The 23,649-nt window shown below is 48.8% G+C and overlaps 1 protein-coding gene and 1 pseudogene across 3 annotated transcripts in view; both read left to right on the top strand.

Moving 5' to 3' along the window:
• INSR (insulin receptor) overlaps nt 1-23,649 on the top strand; it is a 128,323-nt gene that overhangs the window by 51,894 nt on the left and 52,780 nt on the right. The gene's annotated exons all lie outside the window — the stretch shown is intronic.
• LOC114200878 (heterogeneous nuclear ribonucleoprotein A1 pseudogene) lies at nt 13,346-15,144 on the top strand (annotated as a pseudogene).

Genomic DNA, 23,649 nt, shown 5'->3' with positions numbered 1-23,649 from the left:
CAGGGTCTTTCTTTGTGCATTCTTGCTCCTCTGGTCGAGATGTGGCTTGATCGCCTGGAGTGGGGCCGTCGGCAAGTCTCCTCGGCTTCACGGAGGCTCCTTGTCCCCACGGCAGAAGACTTGGCTGCACACCCTGGCTGCCCACCCTGGCTGCCCGGCACCTTTGAGCTGCCCATGAATGGGTTTTAGAGCTTCTCTTGTTTACTTCACTGCACGCCTCTCTGTGGGCTCTTGTGAAATCATCGGGAGAGGAAAAGCCAAGTGGAAAACAGCCCTGCTTGGTGTCAGGGCTTGAGCGTGATGGAGAGAGACCGAAATGGAGATTTGCATGAACTGGTTTGCACATGTTTCAAGATTTTATCTTTTTTTTTTTTTTTTAATTGTGTGTCAGTCTGTTCTGGTGGTTTAGAGAAGGGAAATAGGGAACTCTGGGTCTAAGGAGGGACAAGGACAGATAACAGAGCAGATTAAGGGCTCTGGAGCACTTGGGAACACCCACAAGCCATTATTTATTAGGCACCATCCACTGACTACATGATCATTCTAACCGTCAAAAGAGGCAGGATTTGAGCCTAAAAGTCTGGCTCCAGAAACCCAGCCTTTGTTGCCCTACTCTGCCTTACAGAGGAAGGGACCTTTTGTACTGGGCTTTGAAGGTTGAATAGGAGTTCAATGAAGAAGAAACATTCTGTACTGACTTTGGCCTCCTGTTCCTCCTAGAATTGGCCAGAGGCGAGTACCTTGGAGGCCATAATTAGGTGACTAGGGTGACCAACTTGCCCTGACTTTCCCAGGACTTTCTTAGCTTTAGGAAGCCCTGCTTCCTGGGAAACCCACCAGTCCCAGGCAAACCAGAACTGTTGGTCTCCCTAGGTTTCACCCAGCAGCAGAATTTTACACCAGAGCCTGGAGACCCACTGAATTCCCTTTGACACATCCCCAACAATGCTCATCTCTCAGAATGCTCCCTTATTTCTTCCTGCTGAGGTTCTTTCCCTCGACCCTTCCATTTCTTAGTTTGGGTGAGAATGAAATGAGGTTATTAATGCTTGCGATGCGCTAAGCAAAGTCCCGGGCACACGGGAGCCCCTTTGGTTTGAACTGTTGCAGTGTTAGTTCTCTTTGCTCTCTTTGTCTGCATTGGAGTGGGCACTCCTGTCCCTGAAGCCAGCGGGCTTCCTTGTACCCTCTTCTGAGGGAACATGATCACTCCAGCCTCCCCCCCCGCCCCAAGGACATGGCTGTTTTCCCCCAAGAGCCAGGGGTGGGCATAGTGCCCATCAGTTAGGGGAGCCACATGCGTGCCGAGGTCTGGGGCAGTGTGGAAGTGTCGAGTATCAGGTCTTAGCGGAGTAAGTAGGAAACAGGTTCAGGGTTAGGATTCAGGGCCAAGGCAACTGAAGGTCATCAGAGGCCAGGCTGGGCCAGATGTTAGTCGAGCCCCTTCTCCTTCCAACGGCTGCTACCATCTTTCTGTTACCTTGCTGCTGTCCGCTGAGCTCCGGTCACCCCTGCTCGTTTATTTTTATTTACTTATTTTTAAAGATTTTATTTATTTATTTTAGAGGGAGAGTGGGAGCGGGGGGAGGGGCAGCAGGAGAGAGCGAATCTCAAGCAGACTCCCCACTGAGCGCGGAACCTGACGCGGGGCCCCAATCTCACGACCCTGAGATCACGACCTGAACCGAAATCAAGAGTCAGACTCTCAGTCGACTGAGCCACCCAGACGCCCCACCCCTGCTCATCTGTTGAGGACACCGGCCCAGACACCAGCCCACCCTGGACTCTGATGCGGCCTTTCCGACCAGGCCTTCTGCAGAAAAATGATAGCCATGAATATTCATGGGGCGCTGAGGATGTGCCAGTCCAGGGCTAAGCATCCTCCGCCACTTTCCCTTAAAACGCGGCCATGGGCTGCAGGAACCTGTACCTGTTTTCGTCCAAATTCCCAACCAGGCTGGGCCTTGTGGTCTGAACACGTCCTAGAAGGAAGACAGGGAAGCAGAAATGGGGAACGTTGTCGGGAAAGGAGGCTCGGTATTTTCTGGGACTCACCAAGGCTGTGAGTCTTTGGAGTCCTGACGAAGTGGAATGGAGAAAGGGGGATTGTGCGAGCAGATGTGGGTGGTGGTGACAGCTGTCTGCTCTGCCTGGATCGAGAATCTGGGAGATTATTGTGGTGTTTCAGTTGTGATTCTTTCCCCCAGATTTAGACAGTGACACAGAGGACAAATACGAGGAGCCATGACCTTCCCCGTGTCCTCGTTGGAAGCATCTGACACTGCCTGAGAGGCCTGGGCATGCCTGAGCTCACTGGTGTTCACATTAACATGCATGGCCTGGAGCCCGTAGTCGTGGGTTCGAATTCTGGTTCTCTTACTTCCTTGCTGTGTGACCTTGGGATTTACTTAACATCTCTGTTTTGTCTTCTATAAAATTGGGGGAAATGATCGGTTGTTGAGTGGATTACACAGGACAGTGTCCACAGATCCCCTAACACAAGGGCCTGACATGGAGCTGACCTCTGTTATTTCAACTTGGGCTCTAGTAGTGGTGGGTTGAAAACCCCCAAACTTTGGCCCATCTGTAGAGAAGGTCATTTTTTTTTTTTTATCGTGGGTAGGCTCGGTAGCGAGGAACGAAGACCTCTAGCCAGGTTAGAGAGACCTGGTTCCGTGACCTTGGGGAGGCTTTTAACTTTTTTAACTTGAGTGCTGAAGACTAGTTCCCTCCGGTCGGGCAGCTGGTGGCCCAGGCATCTTGAGGTTTCCATTGCCTCCAACCCATTGGTTCATTTGTTCGCTGAACGTTCATGGAGGGCGGGCACAGGCGAAACATGACCCAGACCCTGTTGTCTCAGGTGCTGCAGTGGACTTAAATGAAAGGTCGTTGGAAGAAAGGGGTTCAGGGCCAGCAGAGGGAAGGAGGTCACTGCCTGCCTCCCTTCTCGGGGGTGGGGGAGTGTTTCCTCTCCTACCTGGTTTGCTTCTTACACTGAATTTCCCCCCTTTGGATGCATACTTAGTTTGATTGCAAAGAGAAAACACCTTCATCGGGTTGATATCCTTGAAAGAGCTGATTTATATAATGTTTGGCCAGGCTGTTACTAGCTGACCAGCCTGGGTTCTAGAAAGTTCAAGAGCCTACGTCCTATGTATCAGCCATTGTTCCTTAAAAAACCCACATTCACAGGCTCCTCTCCGAGAATGACTTCACAGGCTTACAGAATTCTGTCTCTGTTTTGGTCCCATTTTAGCTCATAGGTTTCTCCTGTAACTAAGACTGTTGGAGACTTTAACTTTTGTAATAGGATACATGACAGTAGCATCTTCTGTTTTTCGAGGGCTTCTGATTTTCTAGGACCAGTGTTAGTCACTTTGTGTGCGTCAGCATGTTTAATTTTCTAACCAGCTGTTATGTAGGGATTGTTACTCATTAACCCCTGTTTACAGATGGGGAAACTGAGGCCCAAGGATGTTGGCTCACTTGCCTGATTTTACATAAGGGCAGAGTTGGTCATTGACCTTGGGTCTGTCCGACCTCACAGTCTGAGCTCTGAGCTCTAGTTGATACCCGTTCTGTCCTGCTCCCCATGGGTTGGGAGATGCGTGAGCTCCCTTGTGTCCCCAGGGTTCAGCCCAAGGCCAACCAGAGTGTGTGTGGCTTGGCTGGGGGTCTTGTGATCATCACAGTTCCCACCTGTCGTCTTGGTGATCATGAGCAGAAAGGCAGCATTTGCAGATTCACTCAGGGAAGTAGAAGGAATTTACTGGAAGGCAGGGGGTATTGGCAGAAAGTCAGAATTAGGAATCCTGAATTTGAAGACTCTACAACGCGAGCATTAAAAGGTCCGACTCTGGAGCCAGACTGCCTGGGTTCAAATCCAGGCTCCATCCACCATGCCCTGAGCAAATTACTGAAACTTCTGTTTTCCTTCTTTACAAAATAAGGATAGTTTTGGACCTGATGTGGTTGGCCAGAGGATGCAGCAGGGTCCTGCAATCACCCCCACCATCCGTTTCCAGAACTTTCCATCTCCCCAAACTGAGACTCTGTCGCCTTGTGAAGCGTGGACTCCCCAGCCCCTGCCCCAGCCCCGGCTCCCACCCTCTCCTCTCTGTGACTGTGGACGGGACTCCTCTGGGGACCTCCTGGGAGTGGGGTCCTGCGGGATGTGTCCTTCTGGGTCTGGCTCCTCTGAGCACGGTGTCCTCAGGGTCCCTCCACGTCGTGGCAGGTGTCAGATTGCCTTCCTTTTTAAGGCTGAATAATATTCCAGTGTGTGGATGGACGGCATTCTGTTTATCCATTCATCCATCAATGGTGAGTCTTGGGTTTTTTTTCTTTCTTTCCTTTTTTTTTTTTTTAAGATTTATTTATTTATTAAAATAGAGAGAGCACAAGTGGGAGGGGCAGAGAGGGGGAGAGAATCTCAAGCAGACCCCTCGAGGAGTGTGGAGTCAGACAGAGGGCTCCATCCCCTGACCCTGAGGTCACGACCTGAGCTGAAACCAAGAGTCGGATGCTCAACTGAGAGCCCCCCAGGCGCCCCAGATCCTGGGTCTTAAAAGCCACCCTCACACTGACATCTTGCACATGTGTGCCCAGGTCATGGACAGTGAATAGTTTCCCATCACACGCATGTACCGTAGAAAGCCTGGTTTTCCATCTCCGGGCTGTGCGTGTCTTCAGTCAAGTGTGTCTATGAGAAATGAGAAAATCCGTTTTCTCTTGTCTTGATTGATACATTAAGACCCCATAAAGGAGGACTGACCCTGAGCATTCCCTGGTGAGAGAAACAAAAAGGCAAACGGACGTTTAATACTACCTTTTTGCACGATTCACGGAGGGTGGGTTCTTGCAGTGCCCTGTAGTGGTTTAAGGAATCCTCAGTGTCATTCCAAACTTCACATTTTAAATGGAGCTGGGAAAGGAGCCGCACTGCTGGCCTGGGGCGCCCCTGTGCTTCAGGAATTCTTGGAGGGACCAGGGCTGGTGGGGGCTGGCAGAGAGGGGCATGAAGCAAATGGAAGCTTCTCTCTGGCTCTGCCTGCCCACAGGCTGGTAGGGTGGTGAGGGCAGTGGCAACAAGACATGGCCTCATGGCAGATCCTCGGCAAAACTCGTACGGGAGGATGGTACAGTGGATGGCGTGTGCGGCTTGAGAGCTGAGCTGGAGATACGAGACGTGGGTTGTGGGGACTCTGGAAACTGAGGTGTGATGGGGGTAGCGTGGGGGGCTGGAGCCTCTGCAGCTGTACCTCAGGGCTGGACGGACAGACAGACAATCTTCACGATCTCAGCCCCATTCACTTTTGTGATTTCCTTCTGTCTTTGCCACGGGTCACGCTCTAAGGCAGTGGTTCGCACTGGAGGGCGACTCTAGCGATATCTGGGGACATTTGTGGTTGTCATGATTGGAGGAGGGAGGGTGCTACTGGCATCTAGAGGGTGGAGGCCAGGGGTGTGGCTCAACATCCTCCCTCGCACGGGACACCCCCCGCCCCCGGCCCACGACAGAGAATGATCCGGCTCCCGATGTCCACTGTGCTGAGGTCGAGAAACCCTGGTCCAAGACAACAGTGATGGTGGAATTCTCAGTCCCAGATTGGTCCCAGAGCTCCCAGATCTGTGACTTGGGAAAGCGCCCCAGAGTTCCCAGGTGTGCATTTGGCAAGGAAGGTGAAGCTGGCAGGTGGTTCTGTCCTGCCTCAGACAAACCAGTGCTCCCTGCAAAGCTCTGTTTGGCAGAAGATGTGTTTGTTGCCCCTTGCCCATGGTGTCTCTCTTGATAAGCTTTGTGGATTGTTCTGGATTGCGCGGATGGGGGGGCAGCTTCCTCCTCTCTGGCTACTGACTGGCCCCGTAGCACTCTGTCGGTGGGAGAGGAGGTAGCTGCCCAGCTCAGGTCTCGGCTCGTAATGTGCTTGTGTATGCTTTGGCTCAGAGGGTCACTGGATTGTGTGCTTTCCTTTTGTTGTTAGTCAATTTAATTTGTTACTAATAATAAAATCCGGAACTTACCTGGCCCTGAAGCCCTGGGTCATTGAGAAAGCTTGGTGGCATGCACGTCCTTTTCAAAGGCTGGCTTCGGAAAAAGCAGAGGGTGGAGTAAAATTGTCCCCTGGAACATTTCCTGAGAACTGAATTTACCTTCTTGCTGACTAACCAACCACTGGATCCCAGGGGGTCAGTTTTTCTAGAATTACCTGGTTGTATCAAGGACAGATTGAGGCTTCTGGATGAGGGCACAAAATTTAAGGTGGCACCAAAAATATTCAGTACTTTAATGCTATATTTAAAAAAAATCAAATTTAAGGACAATATATTTACGATGAATAAAATTTCAAAATTTAAATTTTTTTTTTTTTTTTTTTTTAGGGAGTGTGTGCACACATGTGCATGAGCTGGGGGGGGAGGGGCAGAGGGAGAGGGAGAGAGAGAGAGAGAATCCGAAGCAGGCTCCACACTCAGTGTGGAGCCTGATGTGGGGCTTGATCTCATGACCCTGAGATCACAACCTGAGCCGACATCAAGAGTCCAATGCTTAACTGACTGAGCCACCCAGGTGCCCCCAAATTTCAAAATTTTAAATAAAAATGGGATCTGACCCTACTTACCTTACCCTAGTCTTGGTCCTGTTGAATCCTGGTTTTAATGAAAATTTTGATTTTGGGTGCACCATGGAGTTTTTGGCCTTAAGTTTGATTTTTAAAAATATTGTTTGTCCTGATGACTGTGTGCTTTGGCACCCCCTTACATTTGTGCCTGAGGTGAGTGCCTCATTCGCCCTGCCCCAGTCCCAGCCCTGGGAGTCTGGGTCGTTTTCTCAGATCATTCTACAGATGGGGAAACTGAGGCCCACGGAGGCTGGGTTTCTGTCCTGGGGTCACGGCCAGCAACATGGGGCAGGGACTTGAGCCTGAGCAGTCGGACTCCAGAATCCAAACTTCTCTGGCTTTTACCTTCTTGTTGACTTCTTAACTTTGTGTGTTTCGGGAGGCCAGAGTTTCTCTTGCTTGTTTACAGGGAGGAGACACCCGTTTCTTTTTGGCTTTTACCTTGAATTAAATCATGGCAACATGGATTATGCAGAACCTTGTCACTTATGTGCTCAAACCATCAGATTTCTACCTGTGTCTTTTTTTTTTTTTTTACTTAAAAATTTTTTATCATGGTGAAATGTATATAACCTAAATTTTCCATCTTAACCATTGTTAAGTGCACAGCTCAGTGGCGTGAAGCACACTCGCATTGTCCTGCAGCCACCCCCACCCTCTGTCTCCAGAACTTTCCATCTCCCCAAACTGAGATGCTGACCCCATGAAGCACTGACTCCCCACCCCCTCGCCCACCCCTGGCTCCTACCACCTACCTTCTGCCTCTGTGGATGGGACTCCCCTGGGGACCTCCTGGGAGTGGGTTCATGTGGGATGTGTCCTTCTGGGTCTGGCTTCTGTCACTAAGCATAATGTCCCTAAGATTCGTCCAGGTGTCAGAATGTCCTTCCTTTTTAAGGTTGAATGATGTTCCAGTGTGTGTATGTTTTGTGTGTGTCTACCTATTCATTTATATTTATATCTGTCTAGTCACATTTTGTTTATCTATTCAACCAATTTTTTAAAAAAGAGTATTATACATGCAATGGTCAACCACCTTAAAGAGGCGTACCGGGAAAAGTAAGGTCCTTCCGCGTCTGCCCTCTCCCCAGAAGCAATCACTCCTCTGAGTTTCTTATTCACCCCAAAGAGGAATTGTATGCACACATGTGTGTGGATGCCACTCGCATCTGCCTGCCCCCGTTTTTGCACAAATACACTCTCCTCACTGCTCTGTGCCTTGGCTTTCTCCCTTAACAACATTTCTTGGAAGTCATCTGCATCTTTTTCTTTTGTGGCCTCGTCATTTGTAATGGACTTGTCCAGTCGGCAATCAATGGACGTTTCCAGCCCTTTGTTATTATAAACAGTGAAGCTGTTTATGGTTGGCTGTCCTTGTACTTGAAATGCACAGAATTTTTCTTTTTTTTTTTTTTTAAAGATTTTATTTATTTATTCATGAGAGGCAGAGGGAGAAGCAGGCTCCCAGGGAGCAGGGAGCCCAATGCGGGACTCGATCCCAGGACCCTGGGATCATGACCTGAGCCGAAGGCAGACGCTTAACCATCTGAGCCACCCAGGCGCCCAGCACAGAATTTTTCTTGAGGAGGTGCCGTCCTGAGTGCCTAGAGCATCCTAGCCCTTGCTCTTGAATTGGAGTAGGGTGGGTGAAGTGGTATTCAAAGATGGGGCGATGCAGAACATTCTGTATTTCAGCTTGTTCACACGTTATTTTTATCCTCAAACCCACATGGATCTTTTATGGGGTAAAATACACAACTTTTACAGAGTTGATCTTGACATTTGCATACATTGAAGAGCAGAAGCTAGAGGTTTCAAATAAATGTCTGGTTTATTCAGGCTGTTGGGGGTGAGATGTGAGTTATATATTAATTGTTCCCTGCCCAGTGTACTTGGGAGAACTAAGTCTTAATTATTAAGGTGACGTCCAGGCTCGGGTGGATATGCGGGCCATTACCCGCAGTGCTCCGCCTGGTCTCACCTGTCCCTGAGGTTGTACTCTCAGCCTTGCTCTCATGCTCTATGGCAGATTCCAACAAAGACGTGGTGGCGAACAGTAGAACCATGTGAGCTGGATGCACGTGTTATGTTTGCTTCGGCGCAGTCCTGTTTCTGCCCAGCCAGTCACCTGTGAGGTCTCAGTCTTGTCACCACCAGGCTTAGGGCCGCCCCCAAACTCACTATGGCTGGGCAGACATGAGGACGTTCTTAAAAGCAGGAGTCACTGTTTTATAGCTCTTACTCTTTGCTGGGTGCTGATGTGGGAAGTGGGTAAAAAACACAGGGCCCTGCTCTCATGCAGCCCATACTCAGTGGGCCTGATGTTCAGGAAACACGTCCACAAACAGGTGGACAAGCTAATTTCAGGTTGCTGATAAGTCCTAGGAAAGAATGATGTCGGGGACTAGAGAGGCCAGGGTGAGTGGGGGCTCCATGAGGTAGAGAGGTCATGAGGGGAAGCTGCTATGGGAGGCACTGGGGAGCAGAGTGGCCTCTAGGGGGATGGAACTTGCATGTGCAAAGGCCCTGGGGTGGCCTGTTTTTGTTTTGTTTTTGTTTTTTTTTTTTTAGGAATCGATTTTTATTGCCTGGTCCTTCAGTGCCGCAACCGGGGCACAGAATGAACCTCAGAGCAACTCTGCAAAGCAGGTGGTCAGATGATCTTACATTTTACAAAAGGGGAAATGGGCTCAGAGAGGCCAAGACCCTTGCCTGGGAGCCCAGAATCAGGCAGTGGCAGATTCCACCTTGGACCCAGTTCTCTGCCCTGAGCTTCTAGCCACTGGCAGGCCTACCCTGAATCGATTACCCTGTGGGGTGTAAGGACAGCCCCGCCTCCCATCCCTCCATGAGACCACCTCCGCCAGCTCAGTAGCTGCCTCTCCCAAGTCTCCCAGGAGGGGTCTGCTGGTGCTTATCTTGGCCACTTCCAACCCTGTTTCCCAGGAGCTCTGGCTGTTGGTTTCTCACACATGTGACGATTGTTCTGTGAAGCTACTCAAGGTTATGGTGTGTGTGTGTGTGTGTGTGTGTGTGTGTGTGTGTGTGTGTGTGAGACCCCGTTTTTCTAATGCAAAGTTTCTATTTGGGTACCTGCTGTTTAATTTTCCAAGGTGGGTTTTTTTTTTCGGTTGCTAAGGAAAAGTGCATTAATTTTTATCTTTGCATCCTGTGGAATTTTTTGTGAATAATGGGCAGCCGGGGGTGAGGGCTGCCAAGGAACAGATTAGGAAGGAAATTCGGCGGGTGGCGGGGGGGATGTCTGTTTGCAAACCAAGGTGCACCTTTGATCTTCAGATGCCACGGAGGGAAACTCCAGGTGAGCTGGGAGTGAGGGCGAGGGGCGTGCCCAGGAAGGCCAAGCCCGCACGCAGGTCTGGCTGGTGGCTGCACGGGGGGTTCAGTGACATCTCAGAGGGGTGACTCTCATTGCCTGAGAGCAGTTCCAAGAAGTGGAGGTCTGTGAGCCAAATATGAGGTGTTTTCCTGGGGGTGTGAAGGGCAGGTCTTCACCATAAATCCCCTTGCAAGTCATCCTTTCTGTGCACCCCGCCCCCCGCCCCACCTCAGCCAGGCCAGGGAGACCTAACGAAGTGGAGCTCTGTCTCCATTGAGACTGCAGGTTTGTTTCTCTGCAGGAGGATTTCCTTCTTCCCAACCTTTCTTTCAGTCTCTGTGAGTGTGTGAAGGGACACAGTTGTACCTCTTGCTTTGGGTCTTACTCATTTCAAGTTCGAGCCCAAAGTCACTCAAGGCCCAAATTCCCAACCTTTCCCAGAATTCCATAATCACAGGGCTCGGGGTGGAATGTGTCCCAAAGCCCTCCAATTATGGTTTCCTTAGGAGGCTATTAAATCTTGATTTCTGAGAGGAAAATTGGGCATTCTGTGTTTTCCCTTTCAGTCTCCAGTGTTCTGCTACTGTGGGTGAGCTCTTCTAGAAACTTCCAAGCGGTTTCAAAGGCCGTTTAGGTACCATCGGGAGGTGTGGTTATTTTACGACGTTGTTGGGCTATAGAAAGAGCATGCCGTGTGTTTTATTGAGATCCCTGGACAATAATGTTGGCTGTTTCCTTGGGGGGAAGAGGTGAGTGTGGGGTTCACGGGAACGTGGGGAGACTGGATTTGGATCCGAATGGACACGTAGAAGTGTCTGGCAGGAACCTGCTGGACAGTGGGGGTCCTGGGGAGCATGGATAGCCCCAGTGCTTTCTGCCTCAGGTGGCTGCCTGGCCTCGGGCTGCCTAGCACAGAGCACGGAAATATTTGTGTTTAGGGAACCGAATGGAGTGCAGTGACAGGCTGGGTTTCCAGGGTCAGCCATCAGTCCAGGGTCAGTCTGCCTCCCCTCACCGCCCCCCCCCCCCCCCCCCCCCCGCCGCATACTTAGCAGATTGAGAACTAACATACAAAAGTGCGGATGAACACACTTTCTCCAAGAATACGTTGGGGGAGGGAAATGAAAGTTTCTTGGGGGCATATTTTAGATTTGGTCATTTAATCCATCCAGTGCCTCCCTGCCAGTGGGTTGTAGGAGGTCCACTATTTTGTGGAGGAATCAAGGCTGACAGATGAGATGCCTGACACTGTTGCCGGTGCTGCTAAGGACGCCCCTGAAACCCCTTTCTTGGGCTCTGCAAGGGGCGGATGCTGTGCAGAGCACGTTTCATGCATCATCCCATCTGATCCTCAAGCTAGCCCAAGCTGTTGTTACTATCCCCGTGTATACGCACGGGGAAACTGAGGCACGGAAAGCTGAGTCACGTGACCAGGAAGTAGCACGCATCCACTCAAAAACCCAGGTCTGCCTGAAGTCATAATTCTTCGTGTTGCACGCTGGGGTGCTTTGAAGCTGTGGATCCCAGGTCTGACGAGGAAGCCTCCAGAGAGCAGATTTGGACAACACAGAATTTCCCCCAGCCCGTTCATTATACGGCCCCCATTCCAGTCCTGGCGGCCGAGGGACTGGGATGCGTGGGTGACTCTGTACAGCAGCTTGACTGCATGGTGAAGACAGGGAAGCTGTGGGGACTAAGGCAAGGCAGAGGGTTCAGCCAGAAGATGGCATTTAGCTCTCTGGCTGTTGCATGCAAGAAGGAAACACTTGAGCTTTCACAGAATAACCATCTGAGGAAATTAACAGGCCCCTGTGAACTGCCTGGAGTATCAGCACCATGGGTAACTAAATGTTCTCGATATGTAACTAAATGTTCCCTTGCTCCTGAGCCATTCTGTCTGTCTCCCCGAGAGATGTGTGGAACTGTGTCTGTTCACCAGCTTGCGTCCAGAGCCTCGGATGGTGCCTGTGGCTCAGTAGGAGCTCAGATCTGTGGACCAAGGGGACCGAAAGGAAGATGGTGGGGGGTACGGGCAGTGGGATGTGTTTTGCTACTTAGGGAACTTTTTAATTAAGAAACTAAGAGTTCAGTCAGGCAGCCCATCTGTAAAGGTCGAAGGGGTTTCCAGGGCATCTCCATGGTGCAGAAAACAATCCACCCGTGAATAAATACGGGCCGGAGAGCGAGGGCATGGACGTTGTTGAGGGGGAGGGAAGCGCAATTCCTCCGTGGTCATAGCGTGCGGGTAAAGGAGCCCCGATAAGCTTTCTCTCCCATCGAGAGAAGGTGACTTCGTTTGGGTGTTGATAAATTACTCATCTTTTTTAGATGATCCCTGGCGTCCAGACCTGATGGGAAAGCATTTCTAGAGCCCTGTTTTCCTTCATGCACTTTCCCTAAGTGTGTGCCCGGACTTGGCAGCGTAAACAGAGGTGGAGCCGGGAAGTGGCAGGTGCATGAGCTGTTTGCTCAGGTAGACGGAGGGTTACAAGGTGGATATGAAGAGTTAGTGAGGTCTGAGGATCCAGTGGCAAAGGGGCAAACTTGTTCTTTTCTCTGGCTGAAATAAACATGGAGAGGAAATGGGTTTTCCCCCAAATCAGAGAACTCCATTTTTTTAAATAATAGAATAGCAGGGTCTGAGGTGTACACGCTTTAGTATCCCAAGAACAGCCATGGGGCTCTCGGCATGTAGATGACAGACGGAGCTTCTGGTCTTTTCTAGACAGAAATTAAAGCAGCCAAGACTGGCTTTAGGAACCAACTCAATAAGGAAATAAGCCAAAAGTTTTCTCCCTTTGGTCACAATGGAATTTGAAATAGGTGTCTTTTCTTTTTTTAAAGTAAACTCGATCCTACTTCATGGTGTGTCTGTGCACAAATGCAGTACATTCTGCTGTTTACTTTTGTCCTTGAGAAGTTGAGGAGATTTTCTCCATTCCGTGTCACTGTGTCTAAACCCTGCTAGCTCATGTGTGTAGCAGCTCCCAGGAGACTGGCTTCTGTTGACCTGTGTACTTTTAAGACCACCGTGTACTTTGTTATTGAAAAGCCATCAGTCATGTGAGCGAGCAGACCTTTTTATGGTTGAGATTGTCCCCAGGGAAACCCTCCTTGCAATTCAGACCTTCCAGTGACAGATTTCAAACTTTGACATTCCCCATTTCTACTTCCTTGTTCCCATGGAGGCTGCAGTTCTGTCTCCCCAGCCCCACCACTAGAAAATGGTTATACCTAATTCCAAAAATGATACAGAACACTTGACCATGTGTGTAAATAGCAACAGAGAAAAATATGCAAAGAACTCAAGGCAAAAGGCATTTTTAGGGAGTAAAGGAGAGGTTTTGCATTGTGTGAAGGGAAAATCCTTAATGAGGGTCCACTAGCACAGTATCAAACTTCAGAGAGGAAATTGAAGGAAGTACAAGAAGAATTGAGAAACCTTTGGGGATCCTCAAACACAGTCTTGATCATGTAGATAAACCTCAATTAGGTTTTCTGCCCATGGACGCCGCAGAGTAAGCATCGTTAAAGTCTCCCCTCCCACCAACGTCATGTCTAAGTCAGAGTCTCCCAAAGAGCCTGAACAGCTGCGGAAGCTCTTCATCGGAGGTTTGAGCTTTGAAACAACCGATGAGAGTCTGAGGAGCCATTTTGAGCAATGGGGAACGCTTACGGACTGTGTGGTAATGAGAGATCCAAACACCAACTCCAGAGGCTTTGGGTTTGTCACGTATGCCACTGTGGAGGAGGTGGATGCAGCCATGAACGCAAGGCCACACAAGGTGGATGGAAGAGCTGTGGAACCAAAGAGGGCTGTCTCAAGAGAAGATTCTCAAAGACCTGGTGCCCACTTGACTGTGAAAAAGATTTTTGTTGGTGGCATTAAGGAAGACACTGAAGAACATCACCTAAGAGATTATTTTGAACAGTATGGGAAAATTGAAGTGATCGAGATCATGACTGACCGAGGCAGTGGCAAAAAGAGAGGTTTTGCTTTTGTAACATTTGATGACCATGACTCTGTAGACAAGATTGTCATTCAAAAATACCATACTGTGAATGGCCACAACTGTGAAGTAAGGAAAGCCCTATCCAAGCAAGAGAAGGCTAGTGTTTCATCCAGCCAGAGAGGTCGAAGTGGTTCTGGAAACTTTGGTGGTGGTCGTGGAGGTGGTTTTGGTGGGAATGACAACTTTGGTCGTGGAGGGAACTTCAGTGGTCGAGGTGGCTTTGGTGGCAGTCGAGGTGGTGGTGGTTATGGAGGAGGCGGCCCTGGTTACTCTGGAGGAAGCAGAGGCTACGGAAGTGGTGGACAGGGTTATGGAAACCAGGGCAGTGGCTACGGCGGGAGTGGCAGCTATGACAGCTATAACAACGGAGGAGACGGAGGCGGCTATGGTGGTGGTAGTGGAAGCAACTTTGGAGGTGGCGGAAGCTATAATGATTTTGGCAGTTACAACAATCAACCCTCAAATTTTGGACCCATGAAAGGAGGAAATTTTGGAGGCAGAAGCTCTGGCCCCTATGGTGGTGGAGGCCAATACTTTGCCAAACCACGAAACCAAGGTGGCTGTGGTGGTTCCAGCAGCAGCAGTAGCTACGGCAGTGGCAGAAGGTTTTAATTACTGCCAGGAAACAAAGCTTAGCAGGAGAGGAGAGCCAGAGAAGTGACAGGGAAGCTACAGGTTACAACAGATTTGTGAACTCAGCCAAGCACAGGGGTGGCAGGGCCTAGCTGCTACAAAGAAGACATGTTTTAGACAACACTCATGTGTATGGGCAAAAAACTCGAGGACTGTATTTGTGACTAATTGTATAACAGGTTATTTTAGTTTCTGTTCTGTGCAAAGTGTAAAGCATTCCAACAAAGGGTTTTAACGTAGATTTTTTTTTTTGCACCCATGCTGTTGATTGCTAAATGTAATAGTCTGATCATGACGCTGAATAAATGTGTCTTTTTTAAAACGTGCTGTGTAAAGTTAGTCTACTCTGAAGCCATCTTGGTATACTACCCCAACAGTGTGAAGTTAGAATTCCTTCAGGGTGATGCCAGGTTCCATTCGAAATTGATTTGCAACCTGCTTGGGCACAGAAGCCATTGTCTCCACAAACCTTGGTGTAGTTGAACTGACAGTTAATGTGTTGTGACCTGGAGTTCACCATTAAAAGGGTCACCCAAGCAAAGTCCTGGAGTTTATTTGGTTATTAATATGATTGTTGGCACATCCTATGCAATATATCTAAATTGAATTATGGTATCAGATAAAATTATAGATGGGATTAAAGCTTGTGTATCATCCATTATCATGTGTAATCAATAAACGATTTAATATTCTCTTGGAAAAAAAAAACCTCAATGAGGCAATAAGGAGTTTGGGTAATACGGTTAATAAGATCGTGGTAACAGATATAGACTGAACTTCATACTCTACAAATGATAAACATCTTAAAGTGCTCTTGGAATATTTAGAAAAATTAATCATCCGTTAAATCTCAAAAAAAAAAAAAAAGGAGCCCCAGCAGAGTCCAAAAAACAGACATTGCACTGGCCCTAATCTCTTGCTGCAAGTAAACGTTAAGTGGAAATTAATTTTTAAGAACTTAACTGAACAAGCATGCAAGACAAACTCCTACCATGTGATAATGAAAAACAAAACACAACTCTTAACTTTGGTTAGGGAGGAGCTCAGTACTGTAAGGATAGACTCTTTAGAAAGCAGTGGAGTGGATGCAGAGACAAATGCAGGGCCGTAAGCGATCACCTTAGAACAAATCTTCCCAGGAAGAAGGAAATAATAAATTCACAGGGACTAACTGATTTAGAAAACAAATAGAACTGACAAATTCAAGAGCTGGGTCTTTCAGAGCTGCAGTGCCTAATAAGGTAGCCACTGGCCATATGAAAATTAATTGTTTTGCCGGCACATTAGCCAGATTTTCAGCTCTCAGTGGCTACAGGTGGCTAGTGAATTTGGACAGCACAGATACAGAACTTTTCTATCAATGCAGAAAGTTTATAGGGCAGTGCTGTTTTCCAAAGAATTTATGAAGTAATGTGACTAAGGAAAAAAAAAAGAGGGGGGAAGGACAAATACCATAAAATTAAGAGTGAAAAGAGAAATGTAATTTAAAACCCAGTAAAAAATTTTAGACAGCTCTGGTAATACTTTTGGGAGTATTATTATTATTGTTATTTTTTTAAAGATTTTATTTATTTATTTGAGAGAGAGAGAATGAGAGATAGAGAGCACGAGAGGGAAGAGGGTCAGAGGGAGAAGCAGACTCCCTGCTGAGCAGGGAGCCCGATGCGGGACTCGATCCCGGGACTCCAGGATCATGACCTGAGCTGAAGGCAGTCGCTTAACCAACTGAGCCACCCAGGCGCCCTATTATGTTATTTTTTTTAAAGATTTTATTTATTTGACAGAGAGAGAGAGAGAGAGAGAGACAGCGAGAGCAGGAGCACAAGCAGGGGGAGTGGGAGAGGGAGAAGCAGGCTTCCCGATGTAGGGCTCGATCCCAGGACCCTGAGATCATGACCTGAGCCGAAGGCAGACAAGTAATGACTTTTGGGCCCCACTTTTGGGAGTATTATTGAAATAACTTCACTTAGTGTTTTAAGTGCTTATTTTATTAGATTGATCAGTACCTTACAGAAGAAATTTAGGCTGTGATTTTGCCCCCAAGAGCGGCTATGCCTGAATCTCATAAGCTGTGTCATTGTTAAATTCCAAATAGCCTTTAAAGTTTACCTTGGCTCAAGAAGCCAAAAACCTGAGTAGGTGGAAGCAGCTTTTAAAAAGCGACTCTTAGGGTCACTGTCAAACACGTGTACGTATTACATACAAAATTGAAGAAAACTTTTAAAATGTCCACAACAAACGGGGGTCCTTGCACCTTGCAAGAGTGGTTTTTAGGATCAGGCTGGGGTGGGATTGAGGAGTGACTTAGCGGATGTTCCGGACTCCACACGGTAAACCCAGGTCAGGGAAGTCTGAGCACCCTGCTTCCTTGTCTGTCATTTGTCTTATGAATCGTGTCCAGCCATCCAAGGTGGAAACTTGGGAGCCATGTGGGAGATAAGTCCTGAAGGCTCCACCTCCCCGGTGGTTTCAGAAGCCAGCTTCTTCTTTCCTGTCCCTTCTGCCCTTGCCTTCCTCAGCCGTCCACCAGAGAGCTAGAAAATTGCCCCACACGTGGATCTGATGGTGTCTTTTCTGGTTGAAGCCCTTCTTTGGTTCCTCCGGAGGTGCAAAGTCCAAGCCCCTCGGCTCCCTGACTTCCCTGTGTGCCCTGTTGTCCCATGCCTCTACCCCTGTACTTTGCCCTTCACCAACTCTGAACTGTTTATAGTTGCCTAAAGGCAGCCCTGATGATTCATGCATTTGCACGCACTGTCCCTCCCGCATGGGATAAAGCCAGTCACCTGATCCCCCACCTTTTTCTTTTTTTTCCTATGAGCTTTATTGTGTACCTACTGTGTGCATTGCTCTGGGACCCAGTATGACAGGCGAGGTCCTCCCTTTCACAGGGCTTATTGGGAGAGAAAAGACAGTGTCTCCATTCATTTCTGCCTATCAGTGCCTGGAAGGGGCCAGATCCCGGTGGGCCAGGGTGGGGAACAGGTGAATAAAACCCACAGAACTCCATGATACCACACCCAGCCCCGTTCTCCTTGGGGGACGTGGGTTCGAGTTTTAGCCCTGCTGCTTGCTAGCTGAGTTGGCATCAGCAAAGCAGCCCTTCTGTGCCTCAGAAGGAAATGGTTGTTTGAGTAATAGGATTAGTACGTTACTAACCGATGTGGGTTGAACGTTGTATTCTGCAAACAGAATACACATTTTAAACTGTATTCTTGGTGGGAGCTGGTTAGAGATAATGCCCATTGGCTGCCTCAGTTTACTGGAATTGCAAATACACACGGAGCACACAGGTTTGACGTCTTCAAATCTGCAGGGAACATTGGCTGGAGGGCACCCCAAAAATAGCCTGTAGATTTTCTTAAAAGTGTAATTTATGAGTATGGTCCTTGGTTTTCTGGGTGAGTGATGGGTGGAAATACTGGGGGTAGGGTCCGAGAGAGCGCTGTCCCCGTTGTGCGGATTCTTCCCTTGCCACTCCCCCCTGGCCTCCAATTTGGGGGATTTTGCTGTGTGACCCTGGAGAGCCGCTGCCCCTCTCTGGGCCTCTAGCGAGTGAGGCCTGGGGCCGGGGCGCCCCTCGGCCATCCCAGGCGCTGCCACGCGGTGACCCGATCTCCTCCCGGGCACACGCCCAGCTCGCGAGCGGCCCAAGTCGCGCGGTGGCTGCTTGGGGTGGCCTGCACACTCGGTTTCATCTTTTAACTTTTCCCAAAGTTCCATTCTTTGCAGGCCCGTCCTGCAGGGTCTGCATCCTCAGGAGGCCCTCCCGGGGCGCCCCCCCACCCCTCCTCCAGCGCGGACCGCCTGGCGGTGGTCACCGCCCGAACACCAGTCGGGCCGACCGAGCCCCGCGCGCCTGGGGGCGGGGCCAGAGCTCCGGCAACACGCCTGTCTATTGGCTGAGCGCGAGGGCGGCGCTGCGGCCACCGCCACTGCCCGGCCCGGATTCCACGGAGCGGACCGCGCCTCGGGCTTTGTGCGGCGCGCGGACGCTGCTGGCTCGAGGGGGCGGGGCCTCGCCCGCCCTCGGCCCGCCCGTTAGGAACTATACACACGCAGATGTCTACCACCGACCAATCCTGAGGCTGCTTTAACGGGGAGCGCCCCCTCCCCCGGACCCGCCCCCTTCCTGGCCTGCGCGCGCCGTATGTCTCCTAAGAGCTACGCAACTCGATCGGTTTGCGCGCGTGGGGGCGGCATTGTCAGGGAAGCAAAGGGGGAGCTTCCCTGTTTCAAGGACACGCGTCCTTGCGGTCGTCGCTTCTCGTGGATCGCGGACTGGAAAGGGCGTCTGTTGACCACCCAGCTGTCAGAAGTTCGCCCCTGGCCCCCACCCCACCGTTAAATCACCAAGGGGAGGAATTTCCCCGAGGCTGTGCTGCCCGCGGTCCGGGCTCGGGGGCTCGAACCTCCGCCGCCCGTTATCGGGCGGGTGTGGGGAAGAGGGTCTGTGAATGGAAACCGAGTAAATGACTCTACAGAGTTTATAAAATTCACACTTTCGGGGAGAGCCACGGGGCCCTGCGGGGAATGTGTCTGCAGGCCCATGACGCAACTGTTCCGTTTGGAAATTTCTGGAAAGCAGTAATTTTGAGAATAATAAATCTTGAGTTTTTTTGTTTTGTTTTGTTTTGTTTTTCCCGAACTACAGGCTTTGGAAAGAAATGTAACAAAATGTTATTAACATATGTCGTGCTATGGAAACATAGTGGCTTTTTTCCTTTGGCTTTGTTTTGCTTTTTACCATACAGCTTAAGGAACACTAAACCGATTTGAACTTAAAAAAAAAGGCAAAGAGAAAAAAAGGTGGCTTTTTCTAAGCATGTCGTTTACAGCGCGGCGCTGTGCTAGTCTTTCCCACTCTTGCAGCCTTTAAACCTTCCTTTGGATTTATTTTAACCTTTTTATTTTGATGTAGTTTTCAGGTTTACAGAAGAGTTGCAAGAATTGTATCCAGATTCAGTGTTGTTTACATCTTACTCTATTTGTTTTATCTCTAAAGCATTTATGTACATGTGTTATATACATATATTTGGTTTTTTTTTCCTGAGCCTTTTGAGAGTCAGTTGCAGGCGTACTGGGCCCTTTACTCGTAATTCTTAATGGTTTTCTAAGGACAAGAAAATTATCTTGCACAGCTGCAGTGCAATGAGCAGAATCAGAAAGTTAACACTGATGCAGTATTTTAATCCACAAGCTCGTGTATAAATCTCATCCCTCTTGCCAGTGTTGTCCTCATCAATACTATTTTTTCCTGGCCCTCTTTTGGATCTAAGACCACACTTCTTATTTAGCTACTTTGACTGTTGGTTTTGTAATAAGGCAAAAATGGTCTTAAGAGAACCTTTGTATAAGCTCCCAGTGATGACAGGCAGCTATTCTCACATAGTTGTACTGGGGTATTTGGGGGGGTAGAATTGTATGGTTGATCAATAGTATTTATTAATTGTCTACCAGAGGCTTTTAAAAAATGTATTTTCAAATAGATGTCAGTTTTAAAAGGGTAGTACGCATACAGAGCAAAAAAACCCCACCGAATTTGCTGATATGTAAGGATGTCCTACCTCCTGCCAACTCCAAGCTCATTCCCCACCCCACGGTTTTGGGGCACATTGCTTGTGTCCCTTGCATAGGGACGTACGTCTCATTTGTCCTCTTCTCTCCCCCTACCCCCGTTCCCACTTAAAGATATAATTTATATACAGCAGAATCCGCCCTCTTTTGGTGTAAAGTCCTGTGAGTTTTGACTGATAACATACATTCACATAACCACCACCTCAGTCAAGATATGGAATGGTTCCATCACCCCCACACCAGATTCCCCTGGACCCTTTTTCAGCTCCTCTTCAGTTCCAGTCCACTGATGTGACCACTGTCCCCTACTGTGGCTTTTCCAGGATATGTAAATGGAATCATATAGCATATAGCGTTAAGACTGGCTGGCTTCTTGCACTCGATAAAATGTGTTTGAAATTCATCCACATTGTTGTGGGTGTTAGCACATCATTCTTAGTAGATTGCTCAGTAGTGTTCGTTGTATGGAGGTATAATACTTAACTGTTCCCCAGTCCAGGGACATTTGGGTTGTTTCCGGTTTGGGGTGATGACGAATGTAGCCACTATAAACATTTGAATACAGGTCTTTGTGTGAACATGGGCCATTTGTTTGTTTTCCATTTCACCTGAGTAAACCCCTAGGTTGTGTGGTAAGGATAAGAAGAGTACGTTTAACTTTGTAAGAAACTACCGAACTGTTTTCTAAACTAGCTGTCCTGTTTTGTATTCCTGCTATGTTTGTTTCTTTCCTTTCTCTACAAAGGAGCTATGTTCTTTAGACACTGCTCTGCATCTTGCTTGTTTCACTTATTGCTACCTTGGAAGTGACTCCAACATCAGGATTCATAGAGCTGCCTTCTTTTTTACAGCTGCATACTATTCCACGCCTTGATCCACAGTAACTTATTCACGTGGTTTCCTGCTATGGACCTTTAGGTTGTTTCCAGTCTTTTGCTGTTATAAACCCAACTGGTAATGTCCTCTAGGGTGAAGACGACCCTTGTCCAAATGTCTGTGTACACAGATTCTCTCTCCTCTGCAGGATAATTCCTAGCAGGAGAAATATCGGGTCAAACTGCACTTGCCTCCTTTGCTTTGAATCACTTCTTCTTAAATAAGTTGAATTTTCTGCAGATCTCCTTCTAGGGTAGGCATCATTTGGTGGGGAGCATTGCACATACTTCAGAGGGTCCAACCAGAGGATTGACACAGCTACCTCCTCACTCCATGGATTTATTTAGAGTTCAGTTATCAATCTTCTCAACAGGGCATCATGGAAGAGCCACTTGAGGTCAAGTTTTGAAGGCTTCAGCTAGTGTAACTGGAGGCCAGGGGCATGGGGAACCTTTAGGGAGGAGTGGGAGGGCAGCTTATGTGGGAGAGGGAGATGGATGGACAGGGGACTTGTGTGTTTGGAGGAGGGAGGACTGGTGCTTGCTGTCCCTGGAAGGTCTGGGTGGATGTTTCCTACACACATAGCGTGCACCTGTCCTGGGAAAGTGGGCAGCCCCTGGACTGCTTGGCATTTTGTCAAAGAGGCCGCCATTGTTTTTGGCAGAAACAGCCTGGGCGGTGGCCCTCTGAGCCTGAGCTGCTGGGACTGCGGCTGGGGCTGGGGCTTTGTCGGTGTCTATGTGAGGGGGCCGGTGGAGGAGCACGGGGAGAAGAAAGTCCTCCATCTGGTTGTTTTTCATCTTGCACAACCTGTGGTTTTCATAATTCCGCCTGGGGTGGGGGCAGCAGCTGGCCCAGTGGCATTTCTATTAAATAAGATCAAGTACTTGGAAACAGAACGGGAGACACCCGGAGGTGGCTTATCATCATCGAAGCATAGTGTTCAAAAGTTAAAAACACAACTTTTATGTAAAAAGAAAAAAAAAAGCAAAAGAACACCCATCAACACATTTCTTTTAACTCTTTGGTGAGGGGACCCGCAGGATGGCAAAGCCAAAGGGTTTGTCGTCACTGAAATAGGATTGCGAAGTTAGATACAGGGCTGTTTAATGTCTCCGCGGCCACAAGGCTCTCATCTCTGGGAGGTTGTGTCTTCTGGTGGATAAAAATCATTTGCAGAATATCCATCTGTGAGATGACATCTGACTCCCTGGAGTCCAGACCCTGGTAGGAATAGTAGCTCAATCCCAGGTATATTTCCCCGAGCGGGGGCTGGCCAACCATCCAGCCCCTTGCCTGCTTCTGTTAAAGTTTTATTGGGCACAAGCATGCCCGTGTGTGCGCGTGCACGCGCGCGCCTTCCCTACGGGTGCTTTGTGGCCCTTTGCAGAAAAAGCTCGGCAGCTGCTGTGCTGGGGAATGAGATAGATGATTCTCAGGTGGGCTCCAGCATAAAATTGGAAACTCCTGCTGTCAGCTTCCGGCCTTGTGTGCAAGTGTTGAGTATTTTTTCTTGGCATTGTCTAGGCCGGAAGGCTTATGTGTTTGGGAAGTTTTTGTTGGGTCTTTGCTAATGCTGCATTTGAACTCAAGGGCTGACCCTCAGACACAGCTCCAGCCCAGGAAATAGAGCCCTTCCTGTTCTCACATGTGCCTTCCCAGAGGGTGGGGTCTTTGTGGGTCTGCCTTAAATATTGCTTCCTGCCATTGGGCCTCCAGCCCTTGGGTCCCTGCAGACAGATCATTAATAATGATGATGGTCATAATAATAGGACCCGTGGTAGCTAACTTGTATCAAACCTACATGTTGATCAAAGAATCCAGCGCTGGGGCGCCTGGGTGGCTCGGTCCGTTAAGCATCTGACTCTTGATCTCAGCTCAGGTCTTGATCTCAGGGTCGTGAGTTCGAGCCCCACGTTGGGCTCCATGCTGGCCGTGGAGGCTGCTTAATAAAAAAGCAGAACAAACAAAACCCCCGCCAAAGAATCCAGTGTTTTATCCACATCATCTTGTCTAGTTGTGAGAAGTTAAGGGACTGTTTTCCCCATTTTACAGACAAGAAAACCGAGGCTGTTGCTTCTTTAAGGAAATCTTTATGGTGTGCTTGTGGGGTGGTGGGCGCCCTGTTGCCAAAGCTGAATGCAGGTCACTTTTTCCTTGACTGGGTGGACCCTTTCTTTAGACCCAGGAATATCAGATTCAGAGCCAAAAGATCAAGAGCTTAGCTTTGGCCTTGCTGCTTCTCAGAAGGGCCTGTGGTCTTGCTTCTGTGAAATGGAGATGCGTACTTACCCCTCTCCCTCTGGAGTCTTTGTTAGAATTAAGTGAGAAGCAAATGGGCGAATGGGTGGTATGTAATCCCTAAAAAACCTACATGGACCTTCTCCCATCACCCACCTTGCTCCTATTACAGCTTCTTCCTTCTTTCTGGGTCCATGGCGTAAAAAGTCAGAATATGCACCATGCGTAGATGCTCCACATCTTGCATTTGCCTGTAGATTTTCATGGTATTTGTGGAGCACCTGCAACTGGGGGGTGGATCATGGATGCATTCTTGAGCCAGTGGCTAAAAATTGGGTACTTGGAACTGCTCCAA

Source organism: Eumetopias jubatus, unplaced genomic scaffold (assembly GCF_037043125.1).
Source record: "Eumetopias jubatus isolate StellerSeaLion01/CBP00866 unplaced genomic scaffold, mEumJub1_p1.0 scaffold_1, whole genome shotgun sequence".
Classification (NCBI taxonomy): domain Eukaryota; kingdom Metazoa; phylum Chordata; class Mammalia; order Carnivora; family Otariidae; genus Eumetopias; species Eumetopias jubatus.
The sequence above is the reverse complement of the archived record's forward strand: the minus strand, read 5'-3'. Positions and strand labels throughout refer to the sequence as shown.